The following is a 6,311-nucleotide window of genomic DNA, read 5'->3' as shown; positions in this document are numbered from 1 at the left end:
AACACAGACATATGAATGCCATAAGTATTTGATCCTTAGGCTCACGCGAAGATCATATGGCTAATTTAAATTACGTATGAAGATAAAAAGTATAATTCACAGGGCGATATTACATATTGACGAATGAGATTAAACTGATTAAACACTGTCTATCTTAATCAACAACATAGCTTGATTAAGTTAACATTATATCAAAAGAATAGGTAAGTGGTCGTCTATTGTTAAAATATTGATTTTCATGAATAAAAAATATAAATGATAAAGGACAATTAGGATTTATTATGTATGCGGTAAAGTTATAAAGAAATGAAAGGATCGCACTTTTCTGTTTTGTGTCCTCTTCAACAAATGGTAAGATGCTTTTTCATTCATTTGTGATATTGCCTAAGTGTTAAGTAAAACATATCGTTTTCCTTTTAATATTTTTTGTACATAAATTCCGAAAATTTTAGGCTTAAACGATGAAGAAGGGAACGACAGAAAACCGTTTAAACTCCTTTGAAACTATTTATTAAACTTTGACCATTAAGATGTCAACACCAAGCTATCATATCAATCATCTTACATTTGTATGTACATGTAATGTAAATGTATTATATTGTTTTCGTAACAAAAAAAAACAAAAAAAACAAACAAAAACACTTCGATATAAAGGTTGACACTGCTGATATATAGGAGAAATAAATTTTTATTATATACTTAAAAATAAAATATTGAGAAATATTGATGAAATAAAATTCGTATTTTCATTTTCCGATTTTCTCTGCAGTGAATCATATTTCCGTTTTTATTTGTTTGGGTCGTCAGACCAAACAAATAATGGTAGCGGAACTTCAGACCCTGCTGCTGTTAATTGCAAATGCCGAAAGTATTCCGCTTTTTTGTAGCGGTTACTTCCCTTTATATGTACACTAACGCCGAAAATTCAGGGGAGAGCACTGCGTAAAGATTGTCAAATGACGGGCGCATTAATTTTCAAGCAAAATAGTTCCCGAATGGTCGAAGATTTCTAATATTGTTTTATTCTTTATGGATACACATGCTTATAGTAAGCTCCATGAGTTTTACATCTGTGTTAAACAACAGGTTTAGCGTCGAAATAATAAGAGTTACAAACTCTAATTTAGAATAATATGGTTTTCTTCAGGCCATTAACATATTAATACACCGTGGCCGAGGGGCTTGCACGCTCGCTTAGGAATCGAGAGGTCTGGAGTTCAAATCTCATTTTTTTTAAATTGTTTAAGTCAAATAAACATTGAATTGAATATCAGTGTTGCAATTAGTCTTATAGCCAATTTACTGCAGTTAAAATACTGGAAAGCATTGGTGGCACTATACAAAAACATATTGGTTTATAATCTCACAACCTTCACTTTTCTGACATTCTGAGACCCAAACAAATTCAGCGCCTTCTGTGCTTTGATTATTTCAATGCAGTGAACCATTATTTCTATATCTTCACTGGCGTGTTGCCGGACTTCTGCTAAATTAAGCCAATATTCGAAAACAGATGAATATAATAATATGTACTGCAAATATTTGTACGCATTATATGTAATTATTAAATTATACACATTCATTTCTTATTGAAAAATTTGGCTTATACTTCATAGAAAATAAATTTCTTATGACCTCCCTTTATTAACATGAAATGTAAATTCGGGTATATCTTTTACAAATAATGCATTTTGGAGCTTACATTATTGATACATCTTCTTTTGAGCATTATATTTATGATATAAAACCATAACAAAATGAGTAACAGGATCTTTAAGGGCAAGTCTTTCAAACTGTGATGCCAAAAAAAGAGAAAAAATGTAAGAAAATTCAAGATTTTGTTCTATGAATATAGGATTTATATTCATCTTGTGCTATGAAAATTATCATATTTCACTTATGTCTGATTTACGATAAAACATGTCGGACGTTTTTACCTGCTCGTAAACTGTGTCTTGTTGACACAGTCACGGCTTTTAAGAGAAATGCAAGAAACTTCTACATATATTTATGTTTACAACATAACAATGACAAAACTTATCATTATTGATTTTTATTGATTAACAGAATACATTATCACAAACATTACTGTAATAGGAATAGCAAGATTCAATCAAAAGTAAAGATTGAAAGACGTATGTGATATAAAAGAACACGCTGGAGCCGACGTTGCTGATGTTTAATAATCACAAGTGTCGTAAATGTGGTTTAAATGGGCACAAACTATCTTAAATTTAGGTTAAACATTTTGCATTCAGTAAGGAAACCAAAATCACATTTATTACACTTATTTACAGAAGAAATAGTTAAAATTGCTTTCCATTGGCCGACATATAAAGGTATTTTGTTTTGTTTTAACTAGTAATAGTTGTATTTCAATTTCATCATGCATTACAAGAACCCCTCATTTAATCAAAATAACAGTCTGGTAAATTATATTTTAAAATGACTGGATGGAAACTTTCCTGATTTATACATTTTTGTTTTATTTTTAAATTTTTAGGGTCAATCAAACAATTATGATAATTTACATTGCACAAGATGAAAATAAATCTTTTATTTATGCAAAAACTTGAACTTCTTACATTTTTCTCTTTTTTGACATCACAGGTTATACAAAACTATGCGCAGTATTAAGGGATCAATTGACATAAATCTATGTTTAGACTAAAATAAGATCGACCCAGTCCTGCCAAAATGTAGTAATAACCTACCGGCCACTGACTAAAAAGTAGCAAATCTTCTTCTAGGCATGTTCAACATCAGACTTACATTTACCTATTATAACAATTTATTTTTGACTACAGCTGACATGTCATTAACATATACTACTCAACTAAGCATCATAAGTTAATTTTTATATTATCACAAGTATAAAACATATAGATTTCTTTCCAATGTTTGAAAATTGATTTTCAGCAATGTTTTGAGATAGTCCCCTGACATAAATCCGAGTTGACTAATCCGTTACAGCTCGTCTAGGTAGCATGGAAAGCATACATTCTAATATTTTTATGTTTTTGATGGGGTGTACAATCACATGCCTTTTGTTATACGGCGACGTAACAGGCTTATTGTCATTCAGTGGCTTACATGTCTTACATTCTTACCTTCGATATGGTGAATGCTAACATTTTGCGGCATTTTAGAGAAGCAAAGTTATGGAGGGTTTTAGGGCTGTTGCAGCAGGGTGGTACCTTCAGCCAGGTTGGTGCGGCGCTTGGTGTACATCACATCGTCATCATCAGAGCCTGGAAGAGATACCGGCTTCATGGTACACCCGCTAGGGGGTATGCTGGAGGTCGACAAAAGGGTCACACCACCAGCTTAGGATCGGTTCTTGGTTGTTCAGGTACCTCGTACAAGGTTTTTGACAGCAACTTCTCTTGAAAATGACATTGCTAATGCTGCGGGATCCGTATTTCCACGTAGACGGTACGTAGAAGGGTGCATGAAGGTAATTTGCGGTTTAGAAGACCTTGCATACGTATCCCCTTAATGCGTCAACATGGCCAGACCCGTTGGAATGGACCGTGAAACATACACGTTGGGCCAAGCAACACTGAAGGCACGTTCTGTTCACTGATGTGTCCGAGTTCTGCCTAGACTTCACAGATAAGCGTCTGGAGAAGAAGAGGTGAACAGTTTCAGGCTGCAAATATTGCTGTGAATTACCGCTACGTAAGTGGTTCAGTGGAGAGGCATCAGCTGGGATGGAAGAACCGACCTGGTTGTGCTAAATAGAGTCATCGACAGGTTAGCGATACATAGACGAAATCTAAGACAACCAGGGTAAGTTGTATGCTGGAGCAGTCGGCGATCAGTTCATTCAAATGGACGATAATGCTTGCCCCCATAGGGTCAGGGTAAGTCAAACACTGCCGGGAGAGGGAGTCTATTGAGCGCATGAACTTGCCAACTCGCTCACCTGACTTAAATCCAATAGACAACATGTAGAATGAGCTGCAGGTTAGAATTTCAGCTCGTCAGATGCTACTAAAAAACATACAGAAGCTTAGAGCTATGCTGGTCAAAGAATGGGCAGCCATACCCATTAGAACGATCATAAATCTAAAAGGTAGTATGAGAATATTAAAGGAGCGCCACTTCAGATAAAAATACATAGATTAAGTGAAGCACTTAAAATGGAAAAATATGAATATGATGATAAGAAGTATACTTAAAACTTATTGTAAATCGATACTTAGTAATAAAATTGTTAGTCTGACGTGAGTGAAATGCATTGAAAATGCAATGAAAATCATTCTTCTGGAAAAACGAGGGAAAGGAAAGTTCTGAAATTTGCACATAAGTTATTAGTTCAGACCTTCACCAAACGGTACACATATCTCAGAGAAATATTCTCCAGTCCCATCGTGTCAAAAAAATCTCGGTTGAGTCCCTTTAATGAACTACAACTTAGAGTACATGGATATGAGATATATTCATATCGTAACACAATAATGGTAAACATATCTTACTAACTCTCTGTGGATGTAATCTTACCTGTATATTTATATTATGTCTGGACATCACAAGATATTCGCTATAATAACGCAGTTTACAGTTGGAGCGAATGCGTGAGATTGTCTTCTTTGTATGAGATAACTTGGGACAAATAAATGTCGTCTGATGCCATATTATTAGCTATATACATTTCATATCTAAAATAAAGTGATATAGTCTGTCATTATATAAATATTAATGTTGTGATGGCTGAAGATAAAGACATGTCTTTAAGTATAAAATAGACTTTTCACGTATAAGTACTGTCTAGGGTCTATCATGCTATAGCATAACTATGCAATGATGATAGATTTGACGATGCCTTGAGACATTTTGAGATGATTTACTTATCTTTGGGAAATATTTATCGTCTATATTTAGATGTGGTTTTAGTAAAATGTTACCCAATCAAATTGACACTATGAAAGAGAGCTAATATCAAGTAGGGGGAATACAAACTTACGATTGTTACAAAACTTATAACAATCCCTGACTCTTTAGAAAATATTATAAAGAATAAATATGCATATCTGTATACAAAATATTTTTACTTAAACATAAAGCTACATTGTAATTATTTATATAAAGTACTTATAAACATAATTATATTTGTCCTTTTCGAGTACGTCAAATACAGCATAACTTTTAATATCTTACATGATGTATTGTCATTTTGTTGTATGAAACTTATTATATTTCATTTGTGACTATTGTGACAATTGAAAGTATACAACTCTTACTTTGACATGATTACTTTCAAATTAAATATTGCAATCTATGTCTTACCGTTTTCTTTAACAGTTAGTTTCCGTAGAATAACCTAGTACATAACTGAACTATTAAGGAGAATAATAATGTTGAAAACTCTTTTAAAAATCTTGAATATCGTTTAACAATAATATTAACAGCACCACCTTTCTTGTAAATATGTAAGATAATAAGTATTTAAATGATAGGAATTAAAATAGAGAAAATAAGAATCCTTAAAGAAATTCCAAAATTAAAGTCTCAAATCGTCGCAATCTTCATGTAAGTCCAAATATTCTCAAAAAGATGAGCAATGAAAATAAAATATGTATTTTCAATATTGTTCTGAAATATAAGTTGCAAACAGATTTAAATGGGAATTATAAAATAAGACAGCGACTGCAAAAAGCAAACAAGAGCCACCGCCCGCCGTGGCAACGCTCGACTTTTTACTTTTTCTAAACGCAAACATAGAAAGGTTTGAACATTTCTTAACGTTTTCTTTTTATAAATTTAGTTGGTCTGTCTTGTCACATTAGTTTTGTTTATCTATTTTGTATATATTTATGAATAGAAACACGCAATTCTATAAATAGAAACACGCTATTTCTAAAAACAGAAACATTACGCAATTTCTAAAAATAGAAACATTACGCAATCAATTTCTAAAAATAGAAACATAACGCAATTTTTAAAAATAGAAACATTACGCAATTTCTAAAAATAGAAACATTACGCAATTTCTAAAAATAAAACATCAATTTCTAAAAATAGAAACATTACGCAATTTCTAAACATAGAAACATTACCCAATTTCTAAAAATAGAAACATCAATTTCTAAAAATAGAAACATTACGCAATGTCTAAAAATAGAAACATTACGCAATTTCTAAAAATAGAAACATTACGCAATTTCTTAAAATAGAAACATTACGCAAATTCTAAAAATAGAAACATTACGCAATTTCTAAAAATAGAAACAATTACTAAAAATAGAAACATTACGCAATTTCTAAAAATAGAAACATAACGCAATTTCTAAAAATAGAAACATCAA

This window comes from Ruditapes philippinarum, unplaced genomic scaffold (genome assembly GCF_026571515.1).
Source record: "Ruditapes philippinarum isolate M1 unplaced genomic scaffold, ASM2657151v2 ctg3079_1_1_1_1, whole genome shotgun sequence".
Classification (NCBI taxonomy): domain Eukaryota; kingdom Metazoa; phylum Mollusca; class Bivalvia; order Venerida; family Veneridae; genus Ruditapes; species Ruditapes philippinarum.
The sequence above is the reverse complement of the archived record's forward strand: the minus strand, read 5'-3'. Positions refer to the sequence as shown.